At 49.8% G+C, this 20,712-nt stretch overlaps 2 long non-coding RNA genes across 3 annotated transcripts in view; one reads left to right on the top strand and one right to left on the bottom strand.

The window, feature by feature from the left end:
- LOC112545067 (uncharacterized) overlaps positions 1–6,319 on the bottom strand; it is a 40,869-nt gene extending 34,550 nt beyond the window's left edge. The window contains exon 1 of the long non-coding RNA XR_012903055.1: positions 6,194–6,319. This is a non-coding gene — a long non-coding RNA (uncharacterized LOC112545067). The remainder of the gene's footprint in view (positions 1–6,193) is intronic.
- The window catches only part of LOC142828088 (uncharacterized), a 75,866-nt gene that overhangs the window by 37,053 nt on the left and 18,101 nt on the right, over positions 1–20,712 (top strand). For both annotated transcript variants that reach the window (XR_012903054.1, XR_012903053.1), the window contains exons 2-3: positions 7,071–7,384; positions 13,844–13,933. This is a non-coding gene — a long non-coding RNA (uncharacterized LOC142828088). The remainder of the gene's footprint in view (positions 1–7,070; positions 7,385–13,843; positions 13,934–20,712) is intronic.

Genomic DNA, 20,712 nt, shown 5'->3' with positions numbered 1-20,712 from the left:
GAAGACAGCATTCTCAGCAGCTCCCCACTATGAGCTGTCCTTGGTTCTGCCAGCCAGCCACCCCTAACCTTCTCCCTTCCAGGTCTGTCCTGCAACTCAGCTGCTTCTAGTCCTGCAGCTCCTTTTGTAGGCCTTCCTGGCTCCTGATTGGCTGGTTCCTTCATAGCCACTCTAGCCTCCTGTAGGACTTGTCTATGGCCTTTTTCTGGGGCAGACCACAGGGCCTCTGACAGAGGGCCTCAGGGCCTGGTCCACCCCATCACAATGGGACACAGCCAGCCCACTTAATTAGTCACAGGTCCTACAATTGACAGGTATTTCTGCTGTTTCTATATATATATATATTATAATAACCTATATTATATATATTGGTTTCCGTTATTTCCAATCCTAATGAAGTGGGTTTTTCCCACGAAAGCTCATGAGTCTATATATTCTGGTTAGTCTCTAAGGTGCCACAGGACTACTCATTGTTTTTAAAGTTTCAGACTAACATGGCTGCCCTGCTGAGATGTTCTACAGAGAAAGTAAGGCCTGGAGGAGCCTCTGTGCTGCAGACGCTGGAGTATTCCAGGGGCTAATCCACAGCAGGCATCGACAGGACTGTTTCACACCAAAGAGAGGTGGCCAAGATGTGCCTCCACCCTGGGTACTACTAGGGAGTATCGCACAGACATTACCAGTTGATCCCAGAGCCCTTCAAAAATTTTAAATCAAGGCAATCACACCCCCCACTTTCATGATACACAGTGGATGCTGAACTTTCCCCCAAAAGTGTTAAAGGGAGATTGTCCAGTTCAGATTTACATCTTCAAAAAATAATCCTTTGTTGCATTAATAATCCGAGTTTATGAGAACTAAAAATCACTTTCAAAACCTAACTTATTTTTGCTAGCTATCATTTATGCGCTGTTTGCCTCTTTCCTCCCAACCCCACAACAACCGGACACTGGTGTGGTGTTGGGTTTGTATCGTGGGGGGTGCTGAAATAGAAAAAACCAACTTTTTCCCTTTTTTTTTTAATGTGATGAATCCACATTGGTTCATATTTGTGTAACCCATAAACCTAGTGTGGCTCACTGTCCCATGCAGCGGCACTTAGACCACTTACAGCAACACAATCAGCACAAGAAACCACTACAGCCTAGGTTGTGAGCCAGCTGGCTTTTAGCTCAAGCAGTAGAGGCTCCTATACTACATTCCAGAAGTCTCAGGTTCAAATCCACTGGGTGGCAGTTACATTTGCTCTTGTAAAACACTTTGACATAAAGCAAGTGTTGGGTCTAAACTGAAGCGAAGCTGCTTCCTTACAACTTCCAGAGCTAAAAAGGATGCTGAAGGGCAGAGCTAAGAGGAATAACCCTAGAACACACTACATAGCTTCTAAGAACTGAGGGCTAATTCTTCAACTGATGTAAATCAGCATTTGCTCCATTGAAGTACAGTGAAAGTTTTGTTATCTGGCACTCGTGGCGAATGGGGGTTGCTGGTTAATTGAACATGCCAGATAAAGCTTATTGCTCTGCTCCCAACCCCTACTGGCAGATCTAGCTCCTGGTAGCTGGAGGCAGGCTGAGGGGGAAGAAGATGCCAGCTGATGACATCAGCTGGTAGTGCCAGCTGTCCAGAAGCCCTGCAATGGCCAGCTGGGCAAGTGGGAGTAAGGCGCACATGCCTGAAGACGCGGCAGCAATGTGGCTGGGGTCGTGCTGGTTAACAAAGTTTTCTGGTTAATAGAATGCTGGATAACAAAGCTTTCACTGTAAATGCCAATTTATACTCACTGCGGATGTGGCCTCCAATATGCCATGGATTAAACTACAGAGTGTTAAATATTATACATCTATAACATATCTGGCTTTACCTGTGCTGTACAGATGGGAGCAGGGAGAGGGAATTTAATGAATTTAGTGACAAGAAAGAAAGGAAAATTCCCTGCTGCCAATCCCCTTTGCCTTTTATCAGCTAGATGAAGCAGGGAGTACAAGGAAGTGTTTGCTGAAGGAACTCCAGATACACTTGCTATTTATAGACGTCCGTGCCAAACCCGTCCTTCAGTTTGATTTTCACTCGGAGGGATAGGCAGCTTGGGAATTGCAGCCTCCTCTATGCTAGGTTTCTCGTCTGGCTTTGTTGCACAAAATTGCTTTCGTCTCCTGCTTCCCCAGCCATGTTTATGAGATCGGCACATCTTGCAAGGCACGGCCAGGCACTTGGTTTAAACAAATGAGGGCTCTCTCTCCTCCTCCCCCATTTAAGTGCAGCTGGGGAGCGGAGACAAGGAAGAGTTGTTCAGCATTGTTTTAAAGTTATAATATACTTCACTCTGTGTGCGTGTGCATGCATGCGCGTGTCTGTCTGTCTGCCTGCCTGCTAGGGGCTGATGACATGGTGCCTTTGGACATTACGAAACTGAGGAGTTTTGCTCTCTCACTATGACTTGCCCCCTCTTGGCAGCTTGAGGATGACAATAGTGCCATGCAGCACTGGACTGCACATGGTAGGGGACACAGATGTAGTGCAGGCCTGTCCTCTCTGATCTCTCATCCCTACTCTTGGTTGGGAATGGCTTAAGGCAGTTCCCTGGCTGTGCTACTCCTTGGAAGGACAGGAGTCACCTGTGGCCAGTTGAGGGGCACTTTCTCCTCACTCACGAGTTCAGGCCTTGTGACTGCGGAGCCTTGTTTTTCTGCTGCCATTGCCTCTAACCAGAGACTGGATTGGCACCTTCCCTTAACATGCCTGCCACACACGTTCGGGCAGAGACAAAGACCTCTTGGATGAAGCACCCTTCTGGACATGGTGATTTTCCAAGGACGGCTATAAACCAGAGCTTCTCTGTGCACTTAGAGATAAAGTGAACAAACACAAACAGAGCATGGCTGTGTTACCTTCGAGACACAATGCCCAGCCTCCTGAGGGAAATCACACAGCCATGGCATCCTGCCTCTCCTTCTTATTCCTGTCCCTTATGCCATAATTTGTCATCTCCTGTTTGTCGGGGCAAGCTCTTTGGGGCAGGGACTCTGTTTTTGTGCATTAGAAAGTATCATGCACGTGTACCCCACTGTCAGTCAGGGTGGTGAGACTGCCTCGTTATTATGCACGATTACATGTGGTTCAAATAAAGACAGTTAATTGCTCCTGTCTGTCCTTGGGGAATGGCAATGCAAATACACCCCATTGTCACCTTCCAGTTCTGAGGGACATGGGCTGTGTTCATAAACTACTAGGTGCCCCCCCATGGCCACGCATGGCGTTGCAGCTCTCGCTGGGCTGGCGTTCCCTCATGGCCAGGCATGGCGTTGCAGCTCTCGCTGGGCTGGCGTTCCCTCATGGCCACGCATGGCGTTGCAGCTCTCGTTGGGCTGGCGTTCCCTCATGGCCACGCATGGCGTTGCAGCTCTCGTTGGGCTGGCGTTCCCTCATGGCCAGGCATGGCGTTGCAGCTCTCGCTGGGCTGGCGCTCCCTCATGGCCACGCATGGCGTTGCAGCTCTCGTTGGGCTGGCGTTCCCTCATGGCCAGGCATGGCGTTGCAGCTCTCGCTGGGCTGGCGCTCCCTCATGGCCACGCATGGCGTTGCAGCTCTCGCTGGGCTGGCGTTCCCTCATGGCCACGCATGGCGTTGCAGCTCTCGTTGGGCTGGCGTTCCCTCATGGCCACGCATGGCGTTGCAGCTCTCGTTGGGCTGGCGTTCCCTCATGGCCACGCATGGCGTTGCAGCTCTCGTTGGGCTGGCGTTCCCTCATGGCCACGCATGGCGTTGCAGCTCTCGTTGGGCTGGCGTTCCCTCATGGCCACGCATGGCATTGCAGGTCTCGTTGGGCTGGCGTTCCCTCATGGCCACGCATGGCGTTGCAGCTCTCGTTGGGCTGGTGTTCCCTCACGGCCACGCATGGCGTTGCAGGTCTCGCTGGGCTGGTGTTCCCTCACGGCCACGCATGGCATTGCAGGTCTCGCTGGCTGGCCCCCCCTAGCCCATGGTTGCTGTGGCGATTTCTCTGCCTGGTAAACCAGCCCTCCAGCCAGGTCTCCATCTTCAGTCCATCTCCTTCATAGTCCCATTTATCCCAAACGAGAAACAGGAAAGGTTCTTTAATGGAAGAGACGCCTTGTCTGGGGTCTTCCTCAGCCAGTTTTCAGCTCAGCCTGCAGCCCCTTTGCGGGGCTCGATAATCCTCAAGAATGGCCTTGCACCCCCTCTTCCTAAGGTCCTGTAAGGGAACCCAACCTGACTCAAGGTGTTGGCCCAGGGCCGTGAACCAAACAGCCAGGTCTGCTCCTTTATCCTTGCTGCATTTTCCCCTGGGCTGCTTCCAAATGTTCAAGCTTCCCCGTCTCCCCCCGAGCTTAATAAGGGTCTCTGCCAGGTCTTTTTCTTGCCTGCCCTGAGCTTCCTACTTGGCTCTCATCATGTCAGTTCTTTCCCCAGCCGCACTAGGCCACGGCCGAATTGCCTCATTCCCCTCGGGTGCGGCTCATGCTGTAATCAGACTGTCTCAGCTTGGGCTCTGTAGCCCATGAGGTAAACCCGCCCTGTTCCATGGAGCAATGTAGGAATTGGCAGTGCTTAATTTACACTGGGCTTTGTCAGGGCCGAGCAGCAGCCCTCCTAGGCCCAGTTCACAACCCCAGCACGCCTGGGCTTGACACACCCGTCATGAAAGTAAAGACATTTCCTTGAGCCCCAGTGCCTAATTGCTCCTACGCCGGCTCCTCATTCATTGCCATTGAAGCCCTGGGCGGAGGGTCGCACCGACGTGCAGTTATTACTCCAAGGGTCGCGAGCCAGTCAGCCATGCGGCTGCGTACACAAATGTACCACGGGACAACAGGCCTGGCCCCAGACAGCTCCCAGTGAGAACGATTGTCCCCATGTTACAGACGGGGAACTGAGGCACAGAGCGATGAAAGGACCTGCTTACAGCCACGCGCTGGGTGGGGGCAGAACTGGAAACAGAGCCCAGGCCTGAATCCCGGTGCTAGGCCATCCTTCCCACCAATGCAGAGGCACTAATTGTGTTATATGCACAGGCGAGCGGACAGCCACGCCGGGGCCGGGCAAGGGCAGAGCAGGAGCACAGCTCCATGCTCCCGGAAGGGGTGGGGACTCAAGCAGAAGAGGGGGGGCCCAGGACAGCTGGCTTTTAGACAGTGGCGCCCCCCCGGCATTGCCTGGAAAGCACAGCATGTTGCCCCCACTGCCCAGGCAGCCCTAAAAGCCACACCGAGGGCTCCGGCTGATTTAAAGGGCACTGCTACAGCACCAGAAACAGCGGACGGAGCCTCAGCCCCGTTTGAATCACAAGGACCCAGGGCAATCACGCCCTTTGCCCCCCACTTCCCCTGCATTAGCAGGCCTGTATGTGCACAGGTGTCAGCTTCCAGTTTCCCCCAGGGCTGCTCAGCCACATAACCCGCTCCCATCCCTGTTCTACTTTTTCCCTCCCCTGCTCTGCCCCCAGCCCCACCCCTACTTCACCCCTTCGCAAAGCCCTACCCCTACTGTGCCTCTTTCCCTCCCTCCCCCATGCCCCATACCCATTCCTCCCCCTCCCTCCCAACCCCTCCTGCAACAGCTGACTGTGGCAAGTGGGAGGAGCTAGAAGGGCGGGGGAGGAGTTGATAGGCGGGGCTTCTATGTGTGGGAAGCCCTGAAGGGAAGACAAGTGCTTGTCTGCCAGAGGATGTGATGCGCCTTCTAATCTTTTTCCCTGGGTGCTCAAGCCCTGGAACAACCACAGCGTTGGCCCCTACGGCCCCACAAACAGCTTCTTCCCGAGTCTGTAAGACAGCGAGATGCTCTTTGCCACAAGTGCATAAGGAAGCCTTACTGACTGGCCCCTGCAAGAGCTCTCTGAAACAGATGGGAAACCTCACTGGACCTGGGACGCACGCCAGCTGATTGAAAGTGCCAGACTCTAAAGCGACGGGCTGAATCGGTTTTCTCTGCATTGTTGTAGGTCCTCCGCTGCTCTCCACAAATCATCAAACGGTGAAAGTGGGGGAAACCCCAGATAGGTTCACTTGATACCAGCACAGAACTGTGACTTTCAACCAGCGCAGCAGGCCAGGGATGCAAAGATCTAGGCCATATGAATGGTTTAAACTAGCAGAATGGAGCCTTAAAGATGACTAGCTCTGCAGAGAGATGGTCAGACGTTTTCCCCAGGGGAACGTACGTTACTCACATGTACGATGTTCTAGAATAGCAATCCGTGCAGATTGAAGTCACACCCCTTTTGAGTACAGAGTTCCAGTATTCACATGTAAAGGGGAGTAGCCCGTTAGACCAGTGTTTCCCAACTGGTGCTCCACGGAACCCTGGGGTTCTGAAAGCGAAAGGACGAGTCCCACAAGAACTTGGCACTCCCCTAGCCCTCTCTTAAAGAGACAGAGCCTTTTTCGGTGGGACTCAGTGAGTCTTTTTTTTTTTTAACTCAACAAATTTTACCCTGGCAACCCTAAGGGTTCCTTGAAATTCTTTCAAGCTGAAAAGGATTACGTGGCCAAATAAAATTGGGAAACACTGCATTAGACAATCTGTAGGCCCACCAGTAGCACTCCCCCATTTACGTTTTAAAAGGCACCCAGGACCCCAATGTGCAGATGTAGGTAGGACCTACAATAATGGCTAGCTGGGCCTCACTGCACCACTGTGGTTCCTTTGTGTTACGTTTGCGGTGTCAAGAGCAAACCATACCACATCACTTAAATCCAGATTCTGGGCTGCTGCAGAAATTCATTCAGCACAGCAGGTGTGAGGGGGCAGAGAGGAGCCGGGAGTTTGGGGCCTAGTCAAGCCTGCAGCAGCCTTTCTTGACAGATCCTGCAAACCTCATTTTCTGAGGAATACAGGATCTATCGAAAAAGGCTTTATTGTCAACAGATCCGCGTCTAGACTGCCGGGTTGGTTTTTTTTTAACTCCATTTCGAAAAAAAGTGGTGGCCATGTTTATGCTAATGAACTGCAGGATATTTAAATCCCTGTTTCATTAGCAATTTCGATGTGCTTGATTTACATCCCTCTGTCAACAAAGTCTAGACGTAACTGTGCTTCTCTTTCAGGAGTTCCTGTGGCACCTCCTTCCTCTTCAGTGGTCAGCCCAGACTGAGTAAGCTCCACAGGCCTTTATAGCTGGCCTCCAGCTGGAGCATGCCCAGTAGGGCTGTGGGGGCAGGGCCTTCTCAGCCAGGTAACGAGGTTAACCCCTGTGGGCCCCGTGCGGAGTTGGTATATGCCGTCACAGACACAAGAAACAAGATGACTGCATCTAGATCTCCCGTTGCCAACACGAGAGTTAATGTTACTGGGCAAAAGGACTTAGGAGTCTACCAATGGGAGGGAGGCATCGAACTAGCAGTGAGGATCTGGAGCGCAGGTATTTTCTGAAGCTCACGCCTGTGAATGAGTATGACAACCTACATGGCCATGGGGCCCGAGGGGTGAAAACATGCTGATGGAAAAGAATAGTCCAAAAACAGGTCAATGCAACCAGTGGGTGCTTGTGCAAAAGACAGAGCTTAGCTGTACAGATCGCTTTACCAGGACTAATGCTTAGTGCCATGAAAGGGCTCATTAAAGTTTCCTTGCTCCCACCCTGTGGGTTTTTCAGTTAGATGCTTAGCCTTTGTAACAGGGGATGGTTACGGATATGCAACCCGTGGGCTGTCTTCCTGGGGGTCACTGCGCCATTCCGGCCGCCATTTTGTTTTCCTGGGTCGGCGCCTGATTTACATGTGGCAGGGGAGGAGGGAGCGGCAGGAGAGCGGAGTGGCACTTTGGCGCTTTAAATTAAAGGGGCCGTTGTTTTTTGTTTTTGTTGCTCAACAAAAAATGTTCCCAGTCCTGGGGGTCAGGAATTAAAAAAGGTTGAGCACCACTGGGTTAGATGGTTAGCCTTTTGTAACGGGGGAGGTTAGCCTTTCGAAATGGGGGTGATTAGATGGTTAGCCTTTTGTAACGGGGGAGGTTAGCCTTTCGAAATGGGGGTGATTAGATGGTTAGCCTTTTGTAACGGGGGAGGTTAGCCTTTCGAAATGGGGGTGATTAGATGGTTAGCCTTTTGTAACGGGGGAGGTTAGCCTTTCGAAATGGGGGTGATTAGATGGTTAGCCTTTTGTAACGGGGGAGGTTAGCCTTTCGAAATGGGGGCGATTAGATGGTTAGTCTTTTGTAACAGGTCAGTTAGATGGTTAGCCTTTTGTAACGAGGCGGCTAGACAGTTAGCCTTTCGTAACACTGTGTGTCTGTGCAGTGCCTAGCATAACAGGGATCGGATCTTGCCAGGGGACTGTCGGCACTCCCTCCCATACAACAGCAGCAGCCCTACAATTAGAGAGCATGGGCTCCACCCCCATATAAAGGAAGAGAAAGCTGGAATGACCCAGCCTGTGACTTCTAGAGGGAAACTGGCTTATGACAGGAGTGGGGCAGCATCGCCCTGCCTCAGGGGGTGGATCAACCTGCCCCTCAGCTTTAGGAGAAGGGGTATCCTTAGGGAGTGCCCACACTCCAGGAGATGCGGCAGACGGGATGGGTACATAGAGTTGGAGAGGGGAGACAGAGAGATTGGAAAGCCAAGGGTCGGCGGTGAAAGACACCTTCACTCCCTCCACCCCACTAGACATCACAACTACCTGAACTTAGCAGCACGTGACCCCCTTGAATTCAAAGGTCCCCTAGAATGATGCATTTTGGGATTTCTCCAGCAACCCACAGGATTCCCCATAGCGTCGACTGGTGACTTCAAACGTATTTCAGTGCTTCACGGCCCCTCCCCGTGGCCTGGTTAGAATGAGGGACGTGTGGAACAGGCTTGGGCTGGACTCAGCTTTTATTTTGGCTGTGCACTTTGCCAGCATCAATCACAGCTGTCAGCCCAGCTCTGGGAATTGTGCTCATTATTGAACTGCCATTGACAAAGCTACCAGGCCGGAGCAGACAATATGGTGCGTTCTGTGGCACCCAGAGCAATAGGGGCGACATGAGGTCAGTTCCCTTCTCACAGATGGAGATGAAATGGTAAAATACGCTAATCCACAGATGGCAAAGCACACTCCGCAGCAGACGATCAGGTATTCAAGATGCAAAATGTTCTGCCTTAAAAGCTCTCACTCCTCTTCATCTGAGCTGATCTACTTTCCACCTGCGCTTTGTTACTACTAAAACAGGTTTTGTTCTCCTCCTCCCAGCCCCAGATTTATGGGGAGAGATTCTCCAGTGCACTGCAGCCTTTCAGGTGGTGTTCAAGACAGTAAATGCCTCACACAGCCAGAGGAACAGCATTATCCTGGCAGAGATGCTGTGTAGGGCAGCTGTAAAATGCCTGACTGTGGCTGTCCAAAAAAGTCGCCAGAGAAGGAGCTGAAGCTGCTGGGCTGTAGTGTGATGCACGCTGGGGGATTCTGGAGGTGCTCTGGAATGCAGAGCAGTTCCCTGCTGGCCTTTGGGGGACTAATGAATTTACACTAGCAGGCCACACTGTCCCCTGCACTAACCCCGAATTGGGAAGGGGAATTAAAGCCACTACCATTGTCCTCTGTCTGTAATATGATGCGTGGAACAAGAGAAGGAGGGTCAGGTTCACAAGGGACCTAGTTTGGTGTAACACCATCGGCTCAGGAATGCAAGCGAAGGCCAACCAGGCTGTTCCCAAACATAAACAGGAGCCCCATGCAACTCTGGCCTCTCAACATGCTTAAGATCTGTCTGGTGCATCCTTGATTACTAATGAAACATTCCCCTTCGGGCTCACACATTCAGCAAGCTCCAGCACAGAATCCCACCCATGCGCTGTCACTCCCTTGTCTTTAAAAACAATGAATGGTCTAGAACCCCTTAGAGACTAACAAAACATGTAGGCTATGTCTTCACTTGCAGCTTCTTGCGCAAGTACGGCCATTCTTGCGCAAGAATCTGCAGAGCATCCACACTGCCCGCCCGCTCTTGCGCAAGGACATTTAAAGTACGGTGTGGTATGGGAGAGCTTCTTGTGCAAGAGCTACGCTCTTTTTTAACAGGTGTAAGCCCTCTTGCGCAGGAGCTCTTGCGCAAAAGGGCAGTGTGGATGCTTGGCAGGGACTTCTTGCTCAAGAAAGCCCTGTGGCTAAAATGGCCATCAGAGCTTTCTTGCGCAAGAGAGCGTCCACACTGCCATGGGCGCTCTTGCGCGCTCGCATATGGCAGTGTGGACGTTTTCTTGCACAAGGGTTCTTGCACAAGAACTCTTGCGCAAGATGCTCTTGCGCAAGAAGCCACCAGCATAGACATAGCTATAGATGGTAACATGAGCTTGCGTGGGTACAACCAACTTCTTCAGATGAATGGAGTATTAAAAGTCCGGTTCCAAAATAAATAGGGAATGGCAGGAAGCCTGGGGGGAAGGAAGGGAAACATATAGTAGTGAATTAGAGTTCATGTTACATGAAGCTGATAGAGAAGGTGCAAATTGTTCTTAAGTACCCATTGTTTAATTGGTTAAGTCATTAGGATGTGGAAGGTAGAGGGGTAGCCAGGTGATGTCTTTATTCATAAACAAAAAACAGGACTATGTAGCACTTTAAAGACTAACAAGATGGTTTATTAGGTGATGAGCTTTCATGGGCCAGACCTACTTCCTCAGATCAAATTGTGGAAGAAAAGAGGCATGACTATATATGTGATGGGTCCCAAACTTGTAAATGAAATTAAGTTCCCTGTGCATTTGGCTTGTGGAATTGGCCTGAAACAATACAGTTACTTTGAGATCCATTAATGAGTGCCCAGGCAGGTTAAAGTGTTCGCCAACAGGTTTCTGTGTGTTGCCTTTTCAGATAGCTGATTTGAGTCCATATCTGAAGACGTGGGTTATGCCCATGAAAGCTCATGATGCCAGCTACACATTTTGTTAGTCTTTAAAGAGCTGCTAGACCACTCATTTTTTACGTTTTTCCAGTTACAGACTAATTCGGCTCCCCCTCTGAAGCTTTTGATCCTTGTCTTTGGTTTTCATCACCATAAGAAAATGGAGCTCACATGGCCATGTACCAACACAAAAAAAGAGGACTATGTAGCACTTTAAAGACTAATCTTGTTACACAGTCCTGTTTTTTGTTTCAGCTAGACCATACTAACACGGCTACATCTCTATTACTGTGTACCAACACAGTGAGGTGGAAGACTTTCCCCTCCCTCTTAACTTCCTGCTGTGCTATTGTGGGACCATGTTGCAAAATGAGAGAGACTGTAGCAAGTGTACTTCTTGAAACAGAATGACCTGGCAGGATAGGGAACGGCAGCTTGTTCTTTGCCCAAAATAACCCCATCCGTTTCACCTAGAATTGCGATGCACCAAGGACGACAGAGACAAATGGCTGTTTTGAGATGGCTCAGTGGTTGTCCTTGGTTAAATTCAAGGAGCTAGAGGGTAAGAGAAATGATAGGCTGCCTGTGAATGCTCTTTGCTCCCATACACAGATGTTTTATTGGGGCCTGAACACTTGTGTTGCCTCCAGATGCAAACCATTAGCCTGCAGGATCCTGCCTGCCCCCAAGGCCTTAGCTAACTCCCTCGCTCCAGAGCAGCATAAGTGTCATTAGTCCCCTGGGCTCACCAAATGGCTGTCCCTCTTTCCTAGCAGACTGTTCAGCCATACATTTGCCGGCAGACATAGAGAACAGCTGCCTGCAGCATCCCATACAGGTATTGCCAAATGGAGAGAACAAGGGCATATGTGGTGTCTGAATGTTATCGCCATGAATCTGTGCCGGCTGGCATTACTCCGGGGCACTGTGGAGGAACGAGTTAGAGAGGTCACCTCATACAGCTGACCCCTGAAAAGAAACTAAGTCCCTTGTGAACCTGACCCTCCTTCTCTTGTTCCGCTCATCATATTACAGCTTCCAAGGTCCTGCACCTGGTTCTGCCACTGGCTTATGATGAACAAGCCCCTTAGGTTCTGTCGGCATCCTGTAGCCTATCAAGTTAGTGTCCCTAATAATATGTTTGTGTTAATTTAGATTAATTCGGTAATACTTAAAAGCTGTAATGCAAGAAATCTTCTATCAGCTGCTCTCAGCATTCCATAGGCCCTTTGTGTTAGCTTGACTGATGTCTGGGGTCAGGTGTAATACACTAGGCCTTATGTCTGCTCAAGTTTGTGAAGGCCGCTAATACTAACACAGCAGCACTCAACTCCTTGGCGGGGGGGGGGGCTTTGTCTTTAACCCACCTGGGTACAGTACAGCCCAGCCCTAAGCTGCCTGGTGAGTCGGGTTCCCCTGCAGGGCAGTGGTTCCTGCTCTAGAGTATAACAAGATGGTACAGCTTCTGAATGCCCTTTCCAGTGAGTGCCATGTCTGCATTACAGCCAATTAAAAGACAGGCTTGCACATGAATGGGAGAACATACATAAGCTCACAGTCAAGTCGAGTAACATGGGGTTATATTTTATCTTTTGTCCATGCTGCAACAGGCCGTTGACAAGATCAGCAGGAGCTGAGGTTAGCAGACTTCCGTGGTTGGGACACAGTCTCACCCAGATACTGGTCATAACTTACTTATGGTTTCCTGGGCCTGAAAAAGGGGAACTTAGGCCTGGACCTTTCACCCACACAGGATGGCAGGAACAATACCCCCAGACTCAGCAGATGTATTATTAAATATAAGTTCCAAATAATTGGTTCAGGCTGAGTTGAGCAATCAGGACACAGGTTGCGATAGATAACCACAAAGGCCCATGGCAATGAATTGACATATATGATATATTGACCAATAGGAAAAGAACACTTCAGCATTAGAAACACCCCCTATTGAATATGCATAAAACGTGTTATCGTCAGCATCACTTGGTATAAAAGTGAGACCCCAGCCCAGGGGGATAGGGAGGAGAAGATGTAGACCATGGAAGGACCAGAAGGATGGCCCCTGTGATGATGGGGAGGTGAAGGTAATGAGAAAGATGATGGGCTAACACCTAAGATTGTTCTATAAGGAATGATGTAAGTATATGGTAAGGAAATATCATAGAATACTAGGACTGGAAGGGACCTCGAGAGGTCATCAAGTCCAGTCCCCTGCCCCCATGGCAGGACCAAATACTGTCTAGACCATCCCTGATAGACATTTATCTAACCTACTCTTAAATATCTCCAGAGATGGAGATTCCACAACCTCCCTGGGCAATTTATTCCAGTGTTTGACTACCCTGACAGTTAGGAACTTTTTCCCAATGTCCAACCTAAACCTCCCTTGCTGAAGTTTAAGCCCATTGCTTCTTGTTCTATCCTCAGAGGCCAAGATGAACAAGTTTTCTCCTTCCTCCTTATGACACCCTTTCAGATATCTGAAAACTGCTATCATGTCCCCCCTCAATCTTCTCTTTTCTAAATATGAATGTACATTCCCTGTCTTATGAAATTGAGGTGTTTGTGACTGTGCTAAACCATCTTAATAAATTGTAAATATACAAGAGTTTCTATATTGTGTGTTGCAACCGTGCACAACAGGGTTCCCAATCACAGTATAATTGAATACTGGGTCTGATCCTGGGACAGAGAACCTGTTAATCCTAAAGGTGGGTAATTAGTATTTAAACATAATCTTAGATCAGGCTACCATCCGGAAAGTGAAACGTTGCTCATCATCTGCCTGCCCTCCTCTCCCTGTAATCCGATGGGTGGAACAAGAGGAGGGTCAAGTTCACCAGGGACTTAGTTTGATGTAACACCTGGGGCTGGGGAATACAAGCTAAGGCCAGCCAGGCTGTGCTCACACATAAACGTGAGCCCCGGCATGCAACACTGGCCTCTCAGCATGCTTAATACAATCTGTCCAATGCATCATTGATTTCAATTGCAGATGAAAATGATAGCACCAGCAGCCTGGCCGTGACAAAACCGTCTCAACCCCAGATCCAGAATGCTGCTGCTGCTTAGGGGAACGTGAGCGGTAAGTGCTTTCTTCTTCAGCTGCTGTCTGTAAAACGGGAGTGATGAGACCTTTCTAAAGCTCTTCCAGATGCCTGGCGCTCTATTAGTGCAAGGTGTCGTTAGTGCACGTTGTGTCTGCAGTGTGCGTTCAATTCCATTTACTTGTCTTGCTTTTGTCCTTTCTAAAAGTCTCCTTCTGCTTGTTACCACGCAGTGTACACTGGTGGGCCTATAGGGCTGCATTTTAAAGTTAATGGACCTACGCTGGTTTACACTAGCCTTATCGTTTCCCCAAGATCTGATGCTTGCCGTAATCTATAAAATGAATGAGCATTATTTGCTTGTTACATTGTATTTCAGTACTCCCCTTCACTAGGCTTGTCCTTCATCGGTTCCTCAACACAGTCGGTGCATTGATCACAGCTAGGTCTGGGAAACACGAAAACCAAAAGCCGCGTAGTATTCCCTAATTATCCACGGGGCGCCAGGGAAAAGAAATACAAATATGCAGGGCACCTTGGAAAGATTCTTCTTTACACACCCTGGCCAAAGCATAGAACCAAGCAAAACATTTCTGGGACGACTGCCCTCGATTGCATTACAGTAAAATTGCAGCGTTACGAACACCAGAATGACAGACTGAGCCCACACCCTATTTGGAATCAGAAGCATGCCTTCAGGCAGAAGCAGAGAAGAACTAATGCAGTATCGTACTGTGCTAAAAAACTATTGAAAAAACTAGAAAGGGACGGTTTAAATAGATAGAACCTCTCTAGTCTGGCACTCTCTTGTCCTGCAACCTCCATGGTCTGGCATGATTTTAGTTAGCCGGATGTCCACTTACCATGGGTGTGGCCAAGTTTCCTATAGTCCCATAAAGTTTGCTGACAGCCACCAGTCCTGGCTCTCACTGTTCTGTGCGCTATTTAGCTCTAATTTACCCCTAAACATCTTCTAACAGCCCAGCAAACAGTGGAAGTGTTGATAATGCCACTAGACAATATTGACCTCCTGCGGTTCAGCACATTCTCTGATTTGGCACTGGTCAAGTTCTGAGGTTACTGGACTACAGAGAATCAACCTGTATAAAATTTGGCAAGGTAAAGTACTTATTTCTGTGCTTGTTTCATTAAAATTAAGATGGTTTAAAGCAGCATTTTTTTCTGCATAGTAAAGTTTTGGAGCGGTATTAAGTCATTGCTCAGTTGTCAACTTTTGAAACAACCACCAGAATATTTTGTTCAGCAGTCCAAACGTTTCAGAGTTACTAACGATCTCCATTCCCAAGCAGTTCATAACTCGGAGCTTCTACTGTAGCAGAAAAGCAGGTGAAGTAGCAAGACCTGCAGCATAAAAATCATCGTCCCAAGGATGTGAAGCTAGATTTGAAGATTATGAGTCTCATCCTCTGCTGGAGTTAACTGACTTCAATGGAGAGGAACGGATTTACACCACCTGGGGATCTGGTCTGACGCTGTTCGCATGTGAAGGTTATGGCAGCTGAAAAAACAATAACACAGTGTAATGGGCCGCGAGGTGGGCATTGATGTAATCTGCGTTTACTATGGCTCCTTAATGTCAATGAGAATCAGACCCTGGGTTTCTAATTTTCCACAGAAGAAGGCTTTTCCTGTGGGTTCGTAGCCCGACCACTGTATAGAAAGAGTAACACGCTCATTTGTTTTACTATTCTGTATAACAAGCCTCTCTGGTAGTCTACGGAGGACAAAACTGCTCGTGGCTGATTGAGCATATGACAATACAAGATGGCTTGATTTACAGAAGACCCTCTGTGGCCCGATTATAATTTCACACTGCCTTACTTCAAGAGCTGCACGATCACAAGGTAGCGTGACAGTTAAAGGATTGTAGATGAAATGTTTAGTCCTGCCCCACCCCACTCCACAAATTCATTTTACTTCTTACCAGGGCATGTCCATCGAGTCTCTCATGTACTCAGCAATAAACTACGTTTTTAGGTCACTTCTGGTTTCTGATCAAAATGACCAGGTTCACCATGCCGAGGATAACACATCTACCTGTGCATGCAATATCCCACATGCACAAGGCCTGCAGATTTCATGAATTTTTAACATTTGAAGCGTCTGCACTACTGAAATAATCAGCCAGTACCTCAGACCCGGAAGAGGTGCTGAAATTCAGCCAGTAGATTATAGAGGAATGCACCCCCCAACAGTTGACTTGCTTTGGGTAGAACGTGGCTCTTCAACGCCCGAAGCAGCCTGTGTTATCTCTAATCCACTCAGTTGGAATGAGATATCATTTCTGACTTCGGCCATTCTCCAGAAGTTTCAAGGCTCACTCACTTCTATGCTTGGGGGCTAGATGCACTGTTATCTGGCCTATGTTGTTTATGTCCCCATGGAGTCTAAATGTTAATAACAGTCCCTGCAACGTGCAGAGTTCAGGCAAACAGAGAGGAAAATTCTGTCCTTGTTTACGCCCTCTACAGCCCACGCTGCCCTCCCTGAGTCATAATGGAATGTGACTTGCTATTTGGATTTCAGCCATTTTGACAAAATTGGATCATCCCCCAGCTGGTGTAAATTGGCATAGCTCCATTGACTTCAGAGGTCTGCTTATTTACACCAGCTAAGTATATTCTGAGATGTTCCAGGAGGTATGCCCCTCAGCAAGCTTACTGAACAGCAAATTCTGCCACCAGCACAGGAGGAGCAGTGAAAATATCCCCGGAGAGGGGCCAAGCCCCCAAACGCCAATCTTACAAGTGGTGGGAACCTTATTTTCGTGTCAAAGCTACGAGATGGGACTGTAACGTTAACTAGCTGGTGGCATACCACTGTGCCCTTGTGACGGGGCACTCGCGCCCCGCACTGAGAGCGCGCCGGGAGGCCCCGGGCGGCGCGACGGGGCACTCGCGCCCCGCACTGAGAGCGCGCCGGGAGGCCCCGGGCGGCGCGACGGGGCACTCGCGCCCCGCACTGAGAGCGCGCCGGGAGGCCCCGGGCGGCGCGACGGGGCACTCGCGCCCCGCACTGAGAACGCGCCGGGAGGCGCCGGGCGGCCATACCGGGGGGCGGGGAGCACAGCTCAGCCCGCCGCGACGGGCGGCAGTAATACGCCGGCTGACAGGGCCCGAGAGGGAGGGGCCGGCGAGGCGCAGGGGGATGACGTCACGGGGGAAGGGTGGCTGGGAGGCGTCGCAGGGGAAGTGACGTGGAGGGGGAATGGAGCCGGCGGGGGATTTAAACCCGGGACCGGCACGGTGCAAGGGAGCGCGGCGGACCGAGCTGGAGGAGGGGAGAAAGAAGGAGAGGTGAGGCCAGCGGGGTCAAGGGAGACGGGCCGGGAGGCCTGGTGGAGTAGGAAGCGGCCCAGGGCGGGGTCGTGGAGCCCGTGAGCGGGTGTGTTTTGGGGCGTTCCCCCATCCGCGAGGGAGGGACCACGGGTCCCTGCCTTTAGGGCCCTGGGCCGGGGTTCGGAGAGGGGGCGGGCCCGAACCCCCCTACTCCGCCAGCAGGCCTACCCGGCTCGGGTGTCACGCGAATGTGCGTAATAAAAGGGCCACCGGCCTTAGTGGTGACCGCTCAGGCTGATCTCTCTGTAACACAATTAGCTCATAGTGGACGCTGAGGGACGAACCAGTTTACACCCCTGTAATGGTGAGGAGACCAGCTCCCATGTATTCTTCAAGGAATCCATTTTAAAACACATGGCGGAGAGGAAGGTGATCAAGAACAGTCAGCATGGAGCCACCAAGAGCAAGTCATGCCTGACCAACCTAATTGCTTTCTACAATGCGATCACTGGCTCTGAGGATATGAGGAAAGCAGGGAAAGTGATAGACCTTGAGTTTAGCACAGTTTTTGATATGGTCTCCCATAGTATTCTTGCCAGCAAGTTAAACAAGTATGGCTTGGATGAATGGACTATACGGATAGAAAGCTGGCTAGACCATCAGGCTCAACAGGTAGTGATCAATGGCTCAATGTCTAGCTGGCAGCTGGTACATAGTGCAGTGCTCCAGGGTCAGTCCTGAGGTCAGTCTGTTTAATATCTTTATTAATTTCCCGGATGAGGGGATGGGTTGCACCCTCAGTAAGTCTGCGGATGACACTAAGCTAGGGGCAGAGGTAGATACACTGGAGGGCAGGGACGGGGTCCAGAGTCACACAGACAAATTGGAGGATTGGGCCAAAAGAAATCTGATGAGGTTCAACAAGGACAAGTGTAGAGTCCTACACTTGGGACGGAAGAATCCCAAGCACTGTTACAGGCTGGGGACCAACTGGCTAAGTAGCAGTTCAGCAGAAAAGAACCTGGGGGTTACAGTGGATGAGAAGCTGGATATGAGTCAACAGTGTGCCCTTGTAGCCAAGAAGGCTAACGGCATATTGGGGTGCATTAATGGGAAAAGGCTCACGGAAGTGATTATTCTACTATATTCGGCACTGATCAGGGCACATCTGGAAGGATGTGGGCAAATCTGAGAGAGTCCAGTGGAGGGCAACACAAATGATTAGGGGGCTGGAGCACATGACTTACAAGGCGAGGCTGAGGGATTTGGCCTTATTTAGTCTGCAGGAGAGAAGAGTGAGGGGGAATTTGGTAGCAGCCTTCAACTTCCTGAAGGGGGGTTCCAGAGAGGATGGAGAGAGGCTGTTCTCAGTAGTGACAGATGGCAGAACGAGGAGCAATGGTCTCCAGTTACAGTGGGGGAGGTCTAGGTTGGATATTAGGAAAAACTATTTCCCTAGATGGGTGGGGAAGCACTGGGCTGGGTTCCCTACGGAGCGGGTGGAATCTCCATCCCTAGAGGTTTTTAAGTCTCGGCTTGACAAAGCCCTGGCTGAGAGGATTTAGTTGGGGTCGGTTTTGCTTTGAGCAGGGGGTTGGACTAGAGCAGTGTTTCTCAACCAGTGGTACGAGTACCGTCAGGGGTACTCGAGAGAAGTCTGGGGGGGTACGTCAACACAACTGAAATTTGGAGAAAACGGAATTTTTCTTTTAAGCTTTACAGCGCTTTATTCTTCTTGTACTTTTTACACTCCAAAATTTCAGCACCCACCCGGCTACGATTAAGTTGTTTAAACAAACGTGTTGCAATGGTAGAAAAAAAATGTGTGTGTCTGAAAATTGTAGGTACTCGGGGTACTTACAATTTTTTTTAGGAAAAAGGGTACTTTATAAAAAAAAAAAAGATTGAGAAACTAGATGACCTCCTGAAGTCTCTTCCAATCCGAATCTTCTATGACTCTATGCAGCTATATCATCCTCCCCGGCTGGCTAAAAACCCTAGCACTCCGCACGGCTGAATCACGCCCTGGTGGGCAGACTGTCAATAGGATAAGCACCCTAAGATTAATGCACTAATACTTTATGCGCCTGTTCTCAAGGAGCCCCCATTGACTGCACTGGAGCATGCCCAGGCCTCTGACACACAGGCTACGTCTAGATTGCATCTCTTTTTCCGAAAAGGGATGTAAATTAGACGTATCACAATTGCTAATGAAGTGGGGATTTAAATCTCCCCCACTTCATTAGCATAAAAATGGCTGCCGCTTTTTTTCGGCTCGGAGCTTTGCTGGAAAAAAGCGCCAGTCTAGACGCGGATCTTTCGGTAAATAAAGCCTTTTCCGAAAGATCCTTTATCCCTTATTTTAAGAGCTCTATTACTCTGCCCCACATATGTCAGTTTCAGGTGACAGCCAAGGAGGCTGTGAATGTAAGTGGCTTTAGGCAGCTGCATTCGTTTCACACAAGTCACCTTACGGGTCCTCCTTCCCTCCTTCAGTTCAGTTCCCAAGGAGTCAGTAATCCCGCCAGAGAGCAATCCTGGAGCAAAGGGAGCCCACGCCCGCTTGCCTGCAGATCCTGAAGAGACACACATTCCGCTCTCCCTTCCTTCACTGCCTCGTCTTAGGGACACGGGTTGTTTTTTTCCTTCTTTTTCTGGTACCGTCAACGTGAAATTCCCCAACACCCGCCTCAGACCCGAGAGGTCTAATTAGACACAAGATTGATTAAGATGTGAGAGAGAACAGCAGATCAGAGCCAAAGCAAGGGGATCAACGCCACATGGAGGGCCAGGGCCGCAGCTGATGCAAATCAGAACATCAATGGAGACCTTCCGTTTACCTCCGCCGAGCAGCCGGCCTAATGAAACTCGGCAAAAGCTCACCCAGCCGGGATCACCCGAGGTGGAGTTGCAGCCAAGGAAAGGATAAAGTGCTACATATTTTTTCGTTTTGTTTTACCAAGATCAGACTAACAGGGCTACCTCTTTATTACTTTGCTACATTTCTAAGGCAGCACCTTCTCCTTTTCCCTCCCTCACTTGTTCAACTTCCCAGCATGCCAGGCCTTCATTTCATAGAATCATAGGACTGGAAGGGACCTCGAGAGGTCATCGAGTCCAGCCCCCCGCCCTCAAGGCAGGACCAAGCTCCGTCTACACCATCCCTGACAGATGTCTATCTAACCTGTTCTTAAATATCTCCAGAGAGGGAGATTCCACCACCTCCCTTGGCAATTTATTCCAATATTTGACCACCCTGACAGTTAGGAATTTTTTCCTAATGTCCAATCTAAACCTCCCCTGCTGCACTTTAAGCCCATTACTCCTTGTCCTGTCCTCAGAAACCAAGAGGAACAAGTTTTCTCCTTCCTCCTTGTGACACCCTTTTAGATATTTGAAAACCGCTATCATGTCCCCCCTTAATCTTCTTTTTTCCAAACTAAACAAGCCCAGTTCATAGGTCATGTTCTCTAAACCTTTAATCATTCTTGTCGCTCTTCTCTGTACCCTTTTCCAAT

Source organism: Pelodiscus sinensis, chromosome 3, assembly GCF_049634645.1.
Source record: "Pelodiscus sinensis isolate JC-2024 chromosome 3, ASM4963464v1, whole genome shotgun sequence".
Lineage (NCBI taxonomy): Eukaryota > Metazoa > Chordata > Testudines > Trionychidae > Pelodiscus > Pelodiscus sinensis.
Note: the sequence above shows the minus strand (reverse complement) of the source record. Positions and strands in the feature narration are given on the sequence as shown.